General features: G+C 30.5%; 1 protein-coding gene across 1 annotated transcript in view; it reads left to right on the forward strand.

Moving 5' to 3' along the window:
• Window positions 1-11,490: 11,490 nt before the first annotated feature.
• Window positions 11,491-17,293, forward strand: part of PolQ (DNA polymerase theta) — a 123,888-nt gene continuing 118,085 nt past the window's right edge. The window contains exon 1 of the mRNA XM_085810254.1: window positions 11,491-11,590. The gene's annotated coding sequence lies outside the window, so the exon portion shown is untranslated. The remainder of the gene's footprint in view (window positions 11,591-17,293) is intronic.

The raw sequence follows: 17,293 nt of genomic DNA on the forward strand, positions 1-17,293 counted from the left end.
TTTCAATCCATCAAGATAAGAATAATTTAAAACTTGATGCAGTGCTTCAAGATGATTGTTAGTTGTGATGTTACATCTTTTTCTATAACATTTAGCCCACAACTCGCATCTGTTTGCATAATTTGAAGCAAAATAATTAGCAAACTTGTCTGTATCTCTATCAGCAAAGAGTTTGCTGAGGAAATCAGATATCAGTGCTTCAAATTCTTTTATATCATGACATTCAGATACTACATTTAAAAATTTCAAAACTTCCTTTCACTTTGAGGGGATAATTGAATTTGCTGCTTGCAGCCATGCCTTTTTAACGTGCCAGGTGCATAGAATCCTAAATTTGGCATCACACATTACTGATGTCCATGCAGTATAATATACTGGTGCATCATCACTCATAAAGCAGTTTACAGACAGCAGTCAACTTTGTCCCTAATACACTGAAAAAATTTTTGCATTGAACCTAAATTTACTCTATTGCTTAGGCAAAAAGCAGCAGGAAATCCTGAATTAAACTCGTCTATGACTAAAACTGTCGATAATTGAAAATCGTAAGCATTAGTCCCATGTGTGCTATCGATGCATATGCTATCGGATCCAAACTTTAAAAGCATATGCTTTTGAACATTTGTCATTATGATGATGCAGAAGTCACTAATTTCCAAGTGCTGATCTGCTGCTTCTCCTTGGAATTTTACAAAAAGAACTGAATTATCATCTAAACATTTCATTTTTTTCTATCCAGATCCTTAAACTGACTGCATCAGTTGGATGATATTGTTCATCATTACCAATACAGTAAGAATTAGAAATGTTATGTATGTCTTTTTTTGTCAATAAATGCTCCCTGTAAATGTCTTCTTTAATACTATTCCTTGTGGAATCTAATATTTTCTGTGGTGGAATGCCTTCTTTTAACTTACCTGAAAATATTGCATTTATATGATAATGTTGTATAATAATGTCTGTTTTATATTGAATTTCACAATCAAGTTCATAAAGAAACTTACCTGCAATCACTTCTCGCAAATCTTTTGTTAACGGCAAATGTTCTAGATCTACTGTGTGTCCCACGTGTGTTTGGAAATATAAAATCTTAATAATGCCATTACTGGTAACTTCAATAGTAGATGGACAGTGCCCCTCTATTTTGCAGGTACCTTGTGATTTTATAGCTCTTACACCTTTACTTTTAGAATTATAAAATCCAGATCAATTACAAAGGAAGTAACTCTTTTTCCCACCTTCTTTAAGAGTTATTGTACTTCTCAAAAAGTAAGAAATTTTTTCCCTTCGTTCTTCCTCAATTTTCCATTGTAAGAAATCTAAATTTGAAGGGTAAACATTAGCCTACATATAATATAAAAGCCCATTATAATTGTGAACTAGTTAATCTTTAAAAGAAAATTACTAATTTAAAACTAACCAAAATCTTATTTTGGCACTGATTGTAAATAGATACTGGTCACTTTAGCAGAATTTTTTTTCTCTTCAAGAAGAGGGACCTGTGTCTAATTGCTCTCAAAACTGATAGTTTTATTTAAAATCTACACTGAAATAAAGTTGCCTAATTTTAAGTCAGGGGCGTAGCTAGAGGAGGGCATCTGTCCCCGGGCGCAGATTCGAAGGGGCACCAAACTGATGTTACGACATTTTAGAATTAAATGTTTTCCATCCATGGCAAGCAGTAGAGGGTGCGAAACCTTCAGTTGTCCCTGGGCGCTGAAAACCCTAGTTACGACTCTATTTTAAGTTGTACATTGGCATATTTTTCTTCCTATTTGACAGTTACTAGTACTCATGTTCCAGCTAAACTAGACTTAAAACATTCCCCAAAGTTGTATAATAATGCAAGAAATTTATTCTTAAGAGACAAATTGTCATCAGACATTTTCCATAGCATGAGTTTCATCTGGCCTATGTCTAAAGTAAAAAAACATTGTAGCCTGTTTCTTGATAACTGATACAATGTGTATAGGTTATTAAAATTTTAAGACATTGAATAAATTTCTTTAAGTAGTTTTAAAATAACATATAATAAATTTTAAGCCTCATTTACATATAATAAAATAAGTGTCTATCATTATGATACTAAACTTACGATTGAAGGTTGCCACTTTAATAAAGATTTTAACAATTTTTTTATTAGGTCCACATTATTTTTGATATCTTCATCATACATATGCATTAAGAGATCCGTTTGTGTAATAACAGGATAGTCTTTTTTTTTTTAATGAAGCACTGAATTACATGTATAAATAATTATGTAGCAGTACATCTCTATATATGTTTTTATTATTTAGAAAATGTTTACTTCATATTTCAAATAGTTGAGGAAGAGAAATATTACTTAATCTTAATATTATTAATAATAATTATTATTTGAAATATTTTTACTGAAGAATAATGGAGGTTTATCAGGCTAACAGAAAAAAGCAAGATGCTAAGGAAATTATTCTGTTATCAATTATACTCACAAAAATAGATGTATTTTATTCCCCAACTTGATGAATGAATTTGCAAAAATAGTAATTTGTACTCAGTTTGGGGTAATTCAAATTAAAAACGTTTATCGCAGAAAATGCAAATTTCTAATATCTTACCTTCATATGTATTAAATGTCATTTCAACGGAGTTAAGAGTGTATCCATGTTGATCTCTTGCATGATTTCTTAACTCTTCAAACGTTCTACATGAAAAATTGCAGGCATTAATAGGACATTTCAAATTTCCTTCAGCCACAACAGGTACTTTATGTACTTCCCGAATGTGTTCATATAAAACCTTTTTCTTTTTGTACTTTTTGCAGCAGTACATACATTCAAATACTGCTATCTTTTCATATTCCATTGTTATAACAAAAAGTTATGTACTACAATAGAAAATAAAAAACTTATTTTGTCATCAGAAATATTAAAAAAATGAATAAAAACTGTAGCATATATTAAAATATTTAATGTTTGACACAAAAAAAATGGTAGCATATGATATTAAAATATTTAATGTTTGACACAAAAAAATGGTAGCATATGATATTAAAATATTTAATGTTTGACACAAAAAATGGTATAAAATATTTAATGTTTGACTGAAACTAACACGGTTTGCTATTCTGAAACATTTTTCATTTTCCTTTGTTCAACAAAGGAAATTTCAGCTAAATTTATCTGTTCTCAAAAGGCAATATATGAAAAATAAATAGAATACAAAAAGTTTGTCTCAAAAATAAATACTTTACAATAATTTGTAATCACGTGTTTAATTACAAGCAAACAATATCTAAATTACCAATTAAAATATTTTATCAAAAAATTCTTTTAGCTCGCCAAAAAATATCACTGCAGAGCTCAGAAAACAAGCAACCGAAAATGGCAGGTAATCCTGTGGGGTAAATCTAAAACACTCCGCTTTTGACGTCACATGTGACGTGTACCGTTGACCAATCAAATTTTCCTGCCGAGTTGAAATTTAGTCGCTCCCTATAGTTTGTCGTCATCTACAAAAAACACAATACGTAATAGTATAATAAATTCTCATCCCGCCGAAAAGACGAATCCATGGACGAGTGCCGCCACAAGCGACTAAAAGTCTTTTGAGCTGTTGTGGGGCAATTTGAAGATTTAATCTAGAGAAACAATTATTTTTTCATTTCACAATTTTGGATTGTGGTGAATGGTTCTTGGCATTTTGACAGTATGTTCAATAGTTGGGTCATGGTTTACAAAGTTCTCTTATACGGTGGTATTCTGAATTTTGCATTTTCTGGAAAAAATTATGGCAAGTAGGAAGTATTTCGTCATGTATGGAATCTATCTTGATTTCCTTAAGTATTTGTTTGTTCAGAACATACCACAGGGCATTCAAAATCATTTTTAGTAATTTATTATGAAAAACTTCTAATTTTTTACTATAGGTTTTAGCAACACTCTTCCATTCAATAATACCGTATTTACTATACGGTACTTCTATAGACTTTGCATTCATTGCATGTGTTCTTCCATAGAAATGCAGTCTTCCAACTTGTAGTCTCAGGAGATCTACCTATTTTCGATGAGCACTTCCCGACGTGGCTTGAGTTAATAATTTGAATGTAATCGCAGGTAGTATTATATTCAAATTATTTCCTTTGTATAGGAAAGAATCGGAGAATTAAATAAGAAACAAATTTATTAACAATGTGCTACTAATCCCACATAACCACGGGCGGCTAAAACCCGCCGGGAACTGGAGAAATTCGACCAATCAGAGACAACCGTTGCGCCAGGAACTTTTGGCGTCATTTTCCGATTGCCAAACGCAATTTTTGTGCAAAACTGGTATACAAGAAAGCAGTTGTTAATGTTATGGTAACTTGTTCGTATTTCTTGGGTAGAAGTAGTTCATTTGTTTTGTTTTGGTTATTTTGTGTTGCCCTGATATGATTTAATATTTATTTTACTGTAGAAGCGATAAGTGAAGTATGTAAATCTCAATTTCGAAAACAAATACAACTTTATATTCCACTCAATTGGCTAACTCGATACCCAATAACTTTTCTTTACTTTTAAATAAAGGGTGAAAATAATAATTGATAAAAATTGCTTACTGTGAAATTTCTGGGCTCTTTGTGTATTTGAAAATGCTTGTTGATATCTAGGTTCATATTATTTCACGTACTCTAAACATCGTGAAATTCAATAAAGAAAAATAGTTTAAGAATGTGTCTTTTTTTTTTTTTTTTTTTAATTTAAACTACTTTTAAAACTTTTAGAAATTTCTCTTTTGTATATTTTTCCGTAGGCAAAAATCACATTAACAAAAGCTCCTACTGAAATATAGAAAATACAATGATTATTCAGAGAATCTGTATATTAAAATGCTGATGTGGGATAACTCATAAAATAACCCAGTAACTCCCAAAAGAAAAAAAATAATTGAAAAAATTAACATGAAACTTGGTTATGCATTATTCTCCATCGAAATAATTCTGTTTCATTTCATTGTGTTATGTAAAAATAAAGATGTAATTTTTAAAGTCTTGGAACATTAGCACAATCAAGTAATTTTTATTCATGATGAATCTGTGGGGTATTTTACACTTTATATTACGCCGTATGTGTTACTATGTACATTATTTTCTTTCATTGCCAAGACTTTTCTGAATAATATGCAGTAATTTATCACCTTCATTAGTTTCCAGGGTTTGTAATTATATTTTAGGAAATCACACAGTCTTTAAGCTGCAATTTTAATTCCACTTGTTTATGATTTCAGATGTCATGTATTAATCCCTAGCAGAAATTCTGTATAAGTTTTCTTGAAATCCAAAGCATTTTCTTTTTCTGTACAAATAAAATATTCCAACAACAGCTATCACCATTGGATGCCTCTAATTTTTATTTTGTAAAGAGCAACAAATTGTATATTGTAGTCTACACATCTGCTGCCTATGTTCCTATAATTTGCTATCATTTCTGATTGTGGAATTGTGGTGAATTTTCACAATTCTGTATTATGCATATTAGAGCACGCATAAAAATATTTCAATTGGTAAGAGATTGTATAAGTGTTTTCTTTCTTTTTTTTAAAAGTTCTGTATCAATGGTAGTAATTTATTTAATTCATTATTGCAAAGCAGGAAAACAGTATCTTCTTAAGGGTAGAAGACTTTCATGAAGTATATGTTTAAAAGAATATGACTTCTGTTCATGCGGCACAAGAGAAATATCCCATGCAGCTAGCCTGTCCACCAGTGTTCAAACTATTAGTGCTTCTTAGTCTTATCCACTCAACTGCTGATGAATACTAATTATGGAAGATAGTAATAATTTTTCTCAGTGTGAAAATTTTGTGACCATTTTATAGAAAGTTTCTTACTACTGCTCCAGAATCTTCGGATGAAGTTATCATTACATGATATATCATAATTTATTCTTTATATTGAAACTGATTGGGGAACTTTTTTTTTTCATCTGGAATAATTGTTCTTAGTAGCAGAATAACTGCACACAAAGGACTCTGTTTATAACTGTTATTCTCCAAGCAGATTTAATAAATTAACATCATTCAGTTTATTATACCAGTGTTGTATAAGAGTCAAAAACGGCTTTAAGACAAATGGGTGGTATCTGAGTATAAGTGTGCATTTAGTTACAATCATTAGTAATAATCATTTATTGTTTTACAATGGTTTACATTAATGTTATGTTTTCCTAATATCTAACATGTTAAATAACAATTCTATTTTGTTTGGTTTAAGGTTGGTTCCTAGGGACCAATGCTATATTTAATATGTTAAGAAATGACTGATTAAGTGTTAAATTGATAAAAACAACTTACTTATACATAGAAAACAAACACTTGAAATTTTGAACTTCAAGTTATATTTTGTGATTATCCATATGATCCATGCGCAAAAAATATTTTAAAATATAGTATTAAAAAAGAAAATTTACAGAGTTTAAAAATTATTAAAAAATATTCATATTATGCTACATAATCTGATATTTTGAGCAATATATATTAAATTGTAATTTATCAACCTAGATAAAATTTTGATTAAAATATCTAGTGGTGAGCTATTAAAATATTAACAAAGAGCACACACTTTATTTTATAAAATTCAAAATACCAAATTATGTTTAATTTTTAAATGTTTTAAACGGAAAACAAATAGTAACTGTGCATGAAAAAAAATTAAATAAGAAATATCATGGAAATTACATAAAATAGCAAATAAATTTCATGATGTGCACAATTTGTGCCAGAAGTTGCCCCTCACTTTTCTTCTCACATCAATTGATCATTTGTAAGGTTTTAAGAACCAGCAGAGATTTTTCAAAAATTTTCTATTTTGCTAAAGGTTTCCCCATTTAGCATTGTCTTTAAATCTAAAACTTCATGTGAGTCAAAGAAGGTCTTATTGTGGAAACACTTTTCGTTAAGCTTAAAGCCTGCTTAGCTTCACCTCTATTAATACTAATAGTCTTTATAATAACTATACCTTCCTTTACACTATTAGGAATTCCATTATGCAGTTTTCATGTTAAAACCATCTCGATGGAAATCCTAAAATAATTTATTTATATTTCATGTTTTAATGTAAAATTTAACGTATGTTAAAGTACGGTAACAACATGCAAGACGTTTTTCCCTGGAATAAGTAATAAGCAAACAAAAAGAACAAAGGACAAATTGAGCAAAGGACGCGTGCAAACTTCGTACATCTCATCACTAAAGATATCATAATGGACTTTTTGTACCCCATTTAATGTTGAAAACACCTAATATTACTGATACTAAGAATAGGCTAAATAGATTTCACTTGTATATATATCAAAGCTATATTTGCAGACATCTTTAGAAATTTCAAGACACTTTCAACTCAGACTAATTGCCAAGCAGGCTCATTTCCATTGTAGAACTGATGGTAATGAAAAAGCTGATTTCCTCACACAGAAAAAACAAATTTACTGAGTGCATTAGATTTCACTTTCTAAAGCTTCTGATTAATTTAATTTGTAAATTTTTCATGCAGAGTCATTTCGAGCATGTAATCGAAGAACTTGGAATGCTGTTCGAACAAATCCACCTGTGGTCCCAGGTTCTCAAAAATATAAAGTTGTCACAAAATTTGTCAGGTCATGAATTTCAAGATTAAAATAAATCAAGAAGGCTTAGAATGATACAGAATTTGTATAATTCTTATTAATTTTGAGTGTTATCTGATATCTGTTCTTCAAAAGGCCAGGAATAAAAACCTTTTTTCATTTTTATTGAAGAAGGGGGACCTACGTCAGTTATTTCTTAAAACTGACACAAGATTTTATGTTAAGCTGCTATTTTTGCCTTACTTTAATTTTATATGTTTTTGTCAGTTAAGTATGACTTTTATCTGCTCTTGAATGTCAGAAACATTAATTTTTCTAAACCATGGGTTGTATCAAAATAAAGTACTTTGGAAGTAGATTTAAGCAAAATAAGTATGTTTCAGAGAAGACTCATAAGTATTACAGAAATATAAATTCTAATTGTATTGGAAGCCTATAACTTTAAAATACATAATTACAAATGTTTGATATGTACATATTTGGTTATATGGTACCTGTCCCCATACTGCTTGATAAGAGTACTCTAGCTGATGTATTTTGTGTAATATCTACATGACACATATATCTCACTGGCATGTCGGTTTCCGCAGCCACAGTAATCTTGTTTGCAGATCAGACTTAATATTGGGTACAAATACTTTGTTTTTCATTTACCATTTTATACAGATCGTCAGACCAGATAAGCTAAGCAAAAGGTGTCCAAATATATAGTTAGGATATAAACCTAACTATCAGTGTTCAGCAGTCTTACCATTCATGGGCTCTTTTTCAGATGATTATCAACTGCATTATATTACATTATAAAGATCTTCCCATTTTACACTCCTCATGTTATGCTAATGACAATTTTTCTTAAAATCTATTTGTTACATGCATTAATCCTTCACACATCCTTCTTTTGAAATTGGGAAAGAATTCCAGATTTTATTAGATAAACAAAACAATTTAATAAAATTTCATATTAACCTTTTCAAAAATACAGTACATTTGAGGTTTTTACTATCAATTTATTCAACATGCTACATTTCTTAAAAATCAAATATCACACAAAAACGTAACGCATTTTAGAAAAAGTTCAATCAAATTATTTATTATTATTTAGGAATCTTCTAATACATATATATATATGTTCTGCATGTGACTAAATTTGAGTGTTGGCTAAATTTGAGTACCTAATAAATACTTATATATATATATCTATATTAAGAAAGAAAAAAGCAACACATCTTCTGCACAGGCCAAATTAATAAGCCTTTTTCATGTGCATTTTTTTCTTGATGATCAAAAAATAAATTCTTTCTGTAATTTTCAGTGCCACAAAATAAAGTGAAATGTACAAAACTTTTGCGATACAACACCGTACACCTTTTTTTGCGGGAACAGGCTAGAAATTTTATTACACATTTCACGTGATAATCCACCGAATTTTTCGTATTCACTACATTGTCTTTTATAGCAATAAAAGTTAGAAAACTATTATAAATTGATGCGAAAAAGACGTAATCAAAAGATACGAAAAGAGGAATATGAGCGGAAAAAAAATCCAAAACAAACCCTTCAATTGCTGGCATAAAAATTGGTCGCTAAAAACAGTCTACGGCGGTAGCTTATTCTAATTGGTTGACGCCCATCACATAACCATGTGTCGACGGTGAAGATTTACAGATATTCTCTGGAGAAAAGTCTTAACGCCAAAATAGGGACAAACAGCTAAATTATGGTAGACCAGGTCATTTACTTGTCATCATGGCCCTTATAAGAGATAGACAAACCCAGTGGGCGGGGCGCGCGTCACCTACATGTCGGCAAGAAAGAGTAGGGACGATCTGGTTTACTTTAACACTGAATCACATAACTCTTAATTATTAAATGTGATACGTTATATAGTGATGAGATTATATAAGCCACACTTTTTTCCAAATAGGATTTAATACATCTCATTAAAGCACTTTTTACTGCATTTCGCGCATTTTTTTCACGCATAATTCTTGTACAAACATCTTTACTTTGGTAAAATAGTAAAAGCTCTAAACACAAAATTTATAAACTTAATTTTGTGTAACAATAAAGTAAAATTAAATAAGATTGATAGTGCGTGATGCTTTGAAATAAATAAGGTAAAATTAAACAAGATCTGATATTTTTTTTTTTTTTTTAATTTAATGAACATTTTCAAGAAGTGATTTTCCAAACTATAATAACATTACAAAACGATCATATTTATTTGATTATATCATCATTAAATTATTAACAGTAAAGTGGATTAGTTATTTTAATAATTCATAAAATTCGGAGAAAAATTTTCTGAGCGTAATGAAGGAAAAAAAAAAAAGATAAAATAAAATCTAGAAGCACTCATATTTTATATTACGCCCAAAAGGAACCTTTTTTTAAAGTTTTGTGTGTTACCTATATTTAGTGAATATCATGTTCTTCGCCCGTAAACCACATACATTTGAAAACAGCATATCTTTAGAATTTCCGCACTGGAGATAAAACTGTTATTTTCCGTACAGTGCTTGCTCTGAACTCGTTGAGTTTGTAATTAAAAATTCGTTAAAGTTTTACAAAATATGAAATAGATTAAAACAAATTCGAAATTCGGCCGTCCAGATGGCCATGTTCGGGTGGAGGATTACATTATTCAAAATTTGATGGCTCTAGATACTGTCATTTTTGTCACAATGCGAGAAACATACATTATATTCATGCAGATTCTTCATGATTTAGTTTCTTTACATATAATACGGGGCGATAATATTTGGTAACAACAATTTGCAGGGAAACACGGACATTTATAATAAAAGAGCGCAAAATGCCGCTACGAAACTAACAGACTTTCTAGGCTACCGGCCCTTTAGGCTAATAAATTAAATTAACAGTAAATAAAAAAAAAATCTTATGCAGAACTAAAAATAAATTAAAAAAAGTAATCACTATAAAATACAAGCAATATTAATTATTACGGTTAAATACAATTTTAATATTAGAATTAAATGTATAAACATTTTTAAGGTGTCAAAAGAGTTTATCACTATGATGTATTATGAAATATGATTGAAATAAAATTCCTTTATAGAAATTGTGCTATAATACTCATCTATAATTTTAAAAAAGCAGCACAATTTAGAATTTTAAACACAACTTTCAAAAATCCGTTTTTTAATATTTTAGTTTTTTTTTTACTTAATTAAACCAATAAAAAGCATAAAAATTGCAAGAGAAAATTGCTTGTTTGAAATTTTCTATTAGTTCAGATTTAAAATATTATTTTCTAAAAGAAGTAGTTAGAAATTTCCTTACAGCATAGGAAAAGCTAAAAAAATATCCAGTCCTGAAAGCATGCAATAGCTTTATAATTATTTGGAACATTAATTATGATTGATAAATATGCTAAATTTTTAAAAATCAATCTCAATTTCAAAAATAAAACTATGTAGAAATTCTAATTTGTGAAATGAGACGCTAAAACCAGCTTTTTCTTGTTAATTATACACGCTGCAATAGGCAACCAATGTTAAATTTCTGCAAGTCGTCCCTACTCCTCCGGATGTGACAAGGTGACAGCCGGCAACGCCTCATACTAAGGCTCCTATATTAGAGGACCTCAGACAAGTGAGAAAACCCGTTCTATTTCTTATAAGGAAGGTCCATGCTTGTCATTCGATGACGTACTTCCTCTAAGAAGACAGCCGTTATACTTTGCCCTTCCTAAGGGATTATCCGTAGTAGCAGATCGGGATACGTATTCGGAAAAATATTCGTGCTTTTGCGGTTTGCTTATGAAGTAAAGAGTATTAAATTAGAAAAATCTTCAAATTATGAAAATGTTTTCCCCACCTTTTATTAGCAGCGACATTCAGGGCAACTTGCTTGGAGGCTACTGCGTGTTGGCGTGGTATATAATTTTTACTTTAAAGTGGCAACGGATTTAAAATAATTTCTGCTATTTTTGAAAACATTATTTGAGAAACATTTGTAAAGGAAGTACCTTTAATTTAATCTAGGTAAGTAACTATTAGAAAAGTTATATTAAAGCTAATTGCCTTGAGAAATAACCATTGGGGAAGATTTCGGAAGAATCTCATTTATTTCAAAGATCTGAGAAATCACGAAACAATTTTTCAGCAAGAATGGGTTCTGGTTATCAAATTTTAGACAGCACAAAGAGATTTAATTTTGCTCAACAAACAGTGTTATTATGACATGAAAGTTCTACAAGCATAAAAAATTGTACTGTAAATTGAGTTTTCTGATTTCTTTGATTAATTACCGTAACTTTTTTTAAAAAACTGAAAATTCTTATGGGGAAAGTGCAGAATCGCCCACTGCTTGGCGCGTTTTTAAGAACTGCACATACTCGGTATCCATGTACACATCGACCTATTTTCACTTAAAAAACATCCCAGAATTACACAAAAATGACATTGCACACTCCCTTGTCTTTATCATTAACCCTTTTTCACTTAAAAATCAAAGACATTTTAAATGAAATTGCCTATTTTCATTTCCTTTTACATTTACCTATTTTCACTTAAAAAGTCGAAGAAAATGGACAGAAATCCAATTGTTCTTACTCTTGTAAGAAGCTCCAATCAAAGAAGTGGGCGATTCTGCACTTTAGCCATTTTTATTACTCGCAGATTTTGAGAGACAAATCTGAATTTTCCTGTGCTATTATTAGTACTGTTTGCTTTTCTTAGTATGCTCTATTTATATGAAGGAAGCCAAATATTTTCTTTAATAATGTTTGGATCAACAGATAAAGATAATTCTCATATAACATAGTTGTTCAGTTTACAAAAAATGCAAATTTTTGTTATGCAAGACAAAGCCAATGGCGTAAATAAGGTATGCAAAAAATGCCGTCGCATAGGGGCCCGAATGCTTAGGGGGCCCTTAAATGTCCTGCTGAACTACATTTACATGTTTAAACTTAAAAGGCAGATTCCATTACATATATATATATAAACTTTAATTCATTTTCCCTTGATTAACGGCCGAGCGGTAAAATCGCTGAATACTGGTAGCTCGGTCCGAGGTTCGAATCCCGCGAACGGGCTGGCTGCAAGGGCATTTTTGTGGTTTTTCCCATGTGTAACGTGTATACGAGCCAGTTTCCCTTAGAAAGTCCTCCACGAAGGCATCCCTTCCCTTAGGCAGATAGCCCTCGTGTGCTTTGCCGTATTCTCAATACACCACACCACCTTGATTAGTTCGGAATTAGAATTTCAGTAAAAGAAGATTAATAATTAATTTTATACCTTGTATTTTTTTTTCCTTTTGCTTTTCATTTTTATTTTTAGAATTTATACTACTATAAATTCTTATTTTAATTTTGATATGTTTTGATTTTGTGTTAAACCTCTTTTGCACGATTTTTAATATTAATATAGTTGAGGAATAGCCTTCATTTGATTCCAATTTACTTTTAGCTTTAGAATCCTTAAGTATATGTAGATAATAGAATTCATTTTCTTTTAAGCTTTTAAGCTCCCCTTACCTATATGGTGAAGTAATGCAATTCTCTGTATGACGCAGATAGGAGGCCCTTGGAAGCACCTGAAACAACTAAATTCAAGTGTTTTCAAAAGTTGAAATTCCAGCATTCGACTATGAAATAATAACTTCATGACCTACCCCAGTTTAGAGATAGCAGTGAGCGGAAAATAGGAAAAGTTTCTTTGTATTCCTTAGTCTCAAACCTGAAAATTATTAAAGGCGACCCCCTACAGGAAAGGTTTCTCCTTTTGCAATCCCAAATCAAAAAGCGGAGGAAGTGGAAATTAATTGTAACTATTTATTATAAAGTACTTATTTTATATATTAATTTGTTTCTGTATAATTCACATTATAATTGAATAATCAGTAGATATATTTTCTTCCTTTTCTTAAGGCTATATGTCGACATGTTCCCTTTTTTTTTTTTATATAGACTTATTCATTTATTATCAGTATGCATCTCAGTGAAAGGAGAGAAAAATCTGTCTCTCGCACACACACAAAAAGTCTTAAGTAATCATTTCTGTGTAATTGAAAAGAATTGCTTAATTGCGGATAAGTATGAATGTCCAACATGTGGGTATGAAATGAGATTGTGTGAAAGGAAGGATATTATAGATAGTTTGAATGGCGGTGCAAGAAATCTGGTGAAAATGGACATTTTGTGATCCGCCATGCACTCAAGATTCTGTAGAAGATTGGGTAAGTTAGTATTTTTAATTATTTGAGGATATTATTTTTATGCTTTGTTCTAAATGTAAGGAGTAAATAAATTAATTTGGTATTAATGGAAAATTGTTATTAGCAATGATTTAGTTTAAAGTAATTAGGATTGTAAGCTAATTTTTTATTAATTTAATGTATGTGCTTATTTATATTTTAAGTAGTGTTTCTTAATTTAATTATATTTTAATTTAATGATCGTGATTTTGAGAGTTATATGTTTGTAGTATTTTGGAATAGAAGAAAATTGAAATAGAGTTTGATGTGTTTGAGTAGAAGTAAATGTGCGTGGAAAGAATTTAAGTATTTGACACTAAGTATTTGGAACCATTTTTAATGTTTGCGTTAGAAATTGGTAGGTGAGGTTTATAATAGATAATTTAGAGGGAAATGTTTTTGGATATTTTATTTATTTTATACGTGCAAATGTTCATCCTTGAAAAGGGTATATACTTTTTCGCGATCAGGTAATTTCATATGTCCTTTTTACCGAATTTAAAGATTCACAAAATTTTCATGCATTTTCGTTAAATTTTTCTAATTTATGAGAAAAATGCAATGTACGTGGATATAGTGAAGAGCGTGCGCAATGCCATTTTTGTGCAATTCTGGGATGTTTTTTTAAGTAAAAATAAGTCGATGCGTACATGGTTTAATTATATTTTAATTAAATGATAGTTATTTTGTGAATTATATGTTTGTAGGAATTTGGTATACGTTTGAGTGGAAGTAAACGTGCATGGAAATAATTTAAATATTTGACACTAAGTATTTGTAACCATTTTTAATGTTTTGTTATGCATTCGTTGGTGACGTTTATAATAGATAATTTAGAGGTAAAAGTTTTTGGATATTTTATTTATATTATACGTGGAAATGTTCGTCCTTGGATAGGGTATATAATTTTTCGCGATCAGGTAATTTCATATATGTGCTTTTTACCGAGTTGTGAAAGATTCACAAAATTTTCCTGCATTTTCGTGAAAATTTTTGTAATTTATGAGAAAATAGCAGTTTAGATGGATAAAGTCAAGAGTGTGCGCAATGCCATTTTTGTGCAATTCTGGGATGTTTTTTTAAGTAAAAATAAGTCGACGTGTACATGGTTACTGTGTATGTGCGATTTTAAAAAACGCGGCAAGGAGTTTGCGATTCTGCACTTTTTCCCAATTTTGCAGTTAATATTTGTCATGATTAAGCAGTTTTGTTCCATAAAATTTCTAGCATAAGTGTAATTCGGCTAGTAGATTGTTGGAAAAAGTGTTGAGTAAATAAAAAGAAAAGAAACATGTCTTTACTTCGTGAAGACAAAATGGCGGCGGAAAAAAAAAAAAAAGAGGGTTGCTGTAGCAGAGTTGGTCACCAAATTTTCGCCAAAAAATCGCCAAGTTACCATAATCCAAAGATCAACCAAATTTTTTTGCATAGGGGCCCAAGAGTTCTAGTTACGCTACTGGACAAAGCACTAGTTCACCAAGCAGAGTGAGACTCCAAATGTTTAAAAAAACTAGATACTGCTTTTATTTTGTAATCGAGATAGGGGTTAATTAGCATAATAATTGGTCAAAAGTTAATATTATATGTTATTTCGGGGAAAATGCAGAATCGCCCACTGCTTGGTGCGTTTTTGAGAATTGCACATACTTGGTATCCATGTACACATCGACCTATTTTCACTTAAAAAATATCCCAGAATTGCACAAAAATGGCATTGCGCTCACTCTTGACTTTATCCATGTACACATCAACCTATTGTCACTTAAAAAGTCAAAGAAAATTGACAAAAATCCAATTCTTCTCACTCTTGTAAAAAACGTCAAACAAATAAGTGGGCGATTCTGCACTTTAGCTGTTGTTTTCTTTGATATTACTATTAAGGACTATTCCATAAAGATATTTAATGATCCTTAATAGTAATTTGATTTCATCTTAAATTCTCTCAACTTCAGAAACATTTTGATTTCTAAGCTCCGTATTTGAAAAAGTCTGTTATTTTTTATTGTTTGTTTTTAACTGAAAAATCCTTATAAATTTTACTGTTTCAAGCCATGAAGTGGAAGGATGTTTCATTTAGAAAATGCAACTCCAAGTGTCCAACTTCGTGAGGCACAATTAACTCTCTCTTTTTTCCCCTTATTTTGGTCTTTTAAATTTTTTCCTGGTGATGTTTTCTCTTAATTAAGTTATATAGTTATATGCTATGATACCAAGGTGTTGGTAATTTTTCCACAGCTCCTTGTAAGGTCTGATTGTGTTAAGGCAAAAAAGTGATTTAGAAATATCCTGTTAATTCTAATTTTTTAACTAAATTATAGGAGGATGCTGTAATATTCCATATCATTAATCATGCCGTGCTGGATGTTTAGGAGCTGTCAGCCTGTGATTATTTTAATATTTGGCACAATAATTATATTCCATGGAACATACTGAATAATCTCTGTTGTCTTTTTTTATTTTAATTCCATAATGCTTTGAATAACATTTAAATCAAAGACTGTTAAAGGATTTAATTAAATTTAGCATTTCAGCAGATATTTTGGTATTTTCTAACTGTCCACTTGCTTACTGAAAAGTTTCAAACTTGTAGCCAGTTCCAGAAAGAAATGTTTATTTGGGTATCTTAACATCTATTTTAACAATCTATCTAGTGCCATTCATTTATTTATTTATTTTTACATTGATTAAAAAAATAAGACACTTACCTTTTTTCAAGAAACCCGTCTGCAATTTTTTTGCACTCTTTTTCTCCGTGTATTTCCCAGTTTTGTGTTTTCCTCCCTGTGTTTCCCCATGTACACAGCAATCTCTTTTCACTAAAAAAAGGGCCAAAGAATTACACAAACATAGCATCATGCACAACCTGAGCTCTGCACATTTGTCATGATCACAACTGATGAAGAACAGTTAAAACTGCAATGTACAATTTAACAGAATGAATATAAAAGAGGGTGAACTCCACAGTTCCATTACAGTTTGTTATGACAAAAGCAGATTCGGTTAATCTTTGGATTATGGTAACTTGGCGATTTTTTGGCGAAAATTTGGCGACCAACTCTGCTACAGCAACCTTCTACTTTTTTTTTTCGGCGCCATTTTGTCTTCACGAAGTAAAGACATGTTTCTTTTCTTTTTATTTACTCAACACTTTTTCCAACAATCTGCTAGCCGAATTACACTTATGCTAGAAATTTTATGGAACAAAACAGCTCATGACAAATATTAACTGCAAAATTGGGAAAAAGTGCAGAATTGCAAACTCCTTGCCGTGTTTTTCAGAATCGCACATACACAGTAACCATGTACACATCGACTTATTTTTACCTAAAAAAACATCCCAGAATTGCACGAAAATGGCATTGCGCACACTCTTGACTTTATCCATGTACACTGCTTTTTTCTCACAAATTAGAAAAATTTGCATGAAAATTTTGTGAATCTTTAAACTCGGTAAAAATCACATATATGAAATTACCTGATCACGAAAA

Source organism: Stegodyphus dumicola, chromosome 2 (genome assembly GCF_044657685.1).
Source record: "Stegodyphus dumicola isolate Sdum_Otavi_A_Nest chromosome 2, ASM4465768v1".
Taxonomy (NCBI): domain Eukaryota; kingdom Metazoa; phylum Arthropoda; class Arachnida; order Araneae; family Eresidae; genus Stegodyphus; species Stegodyphus dumicola.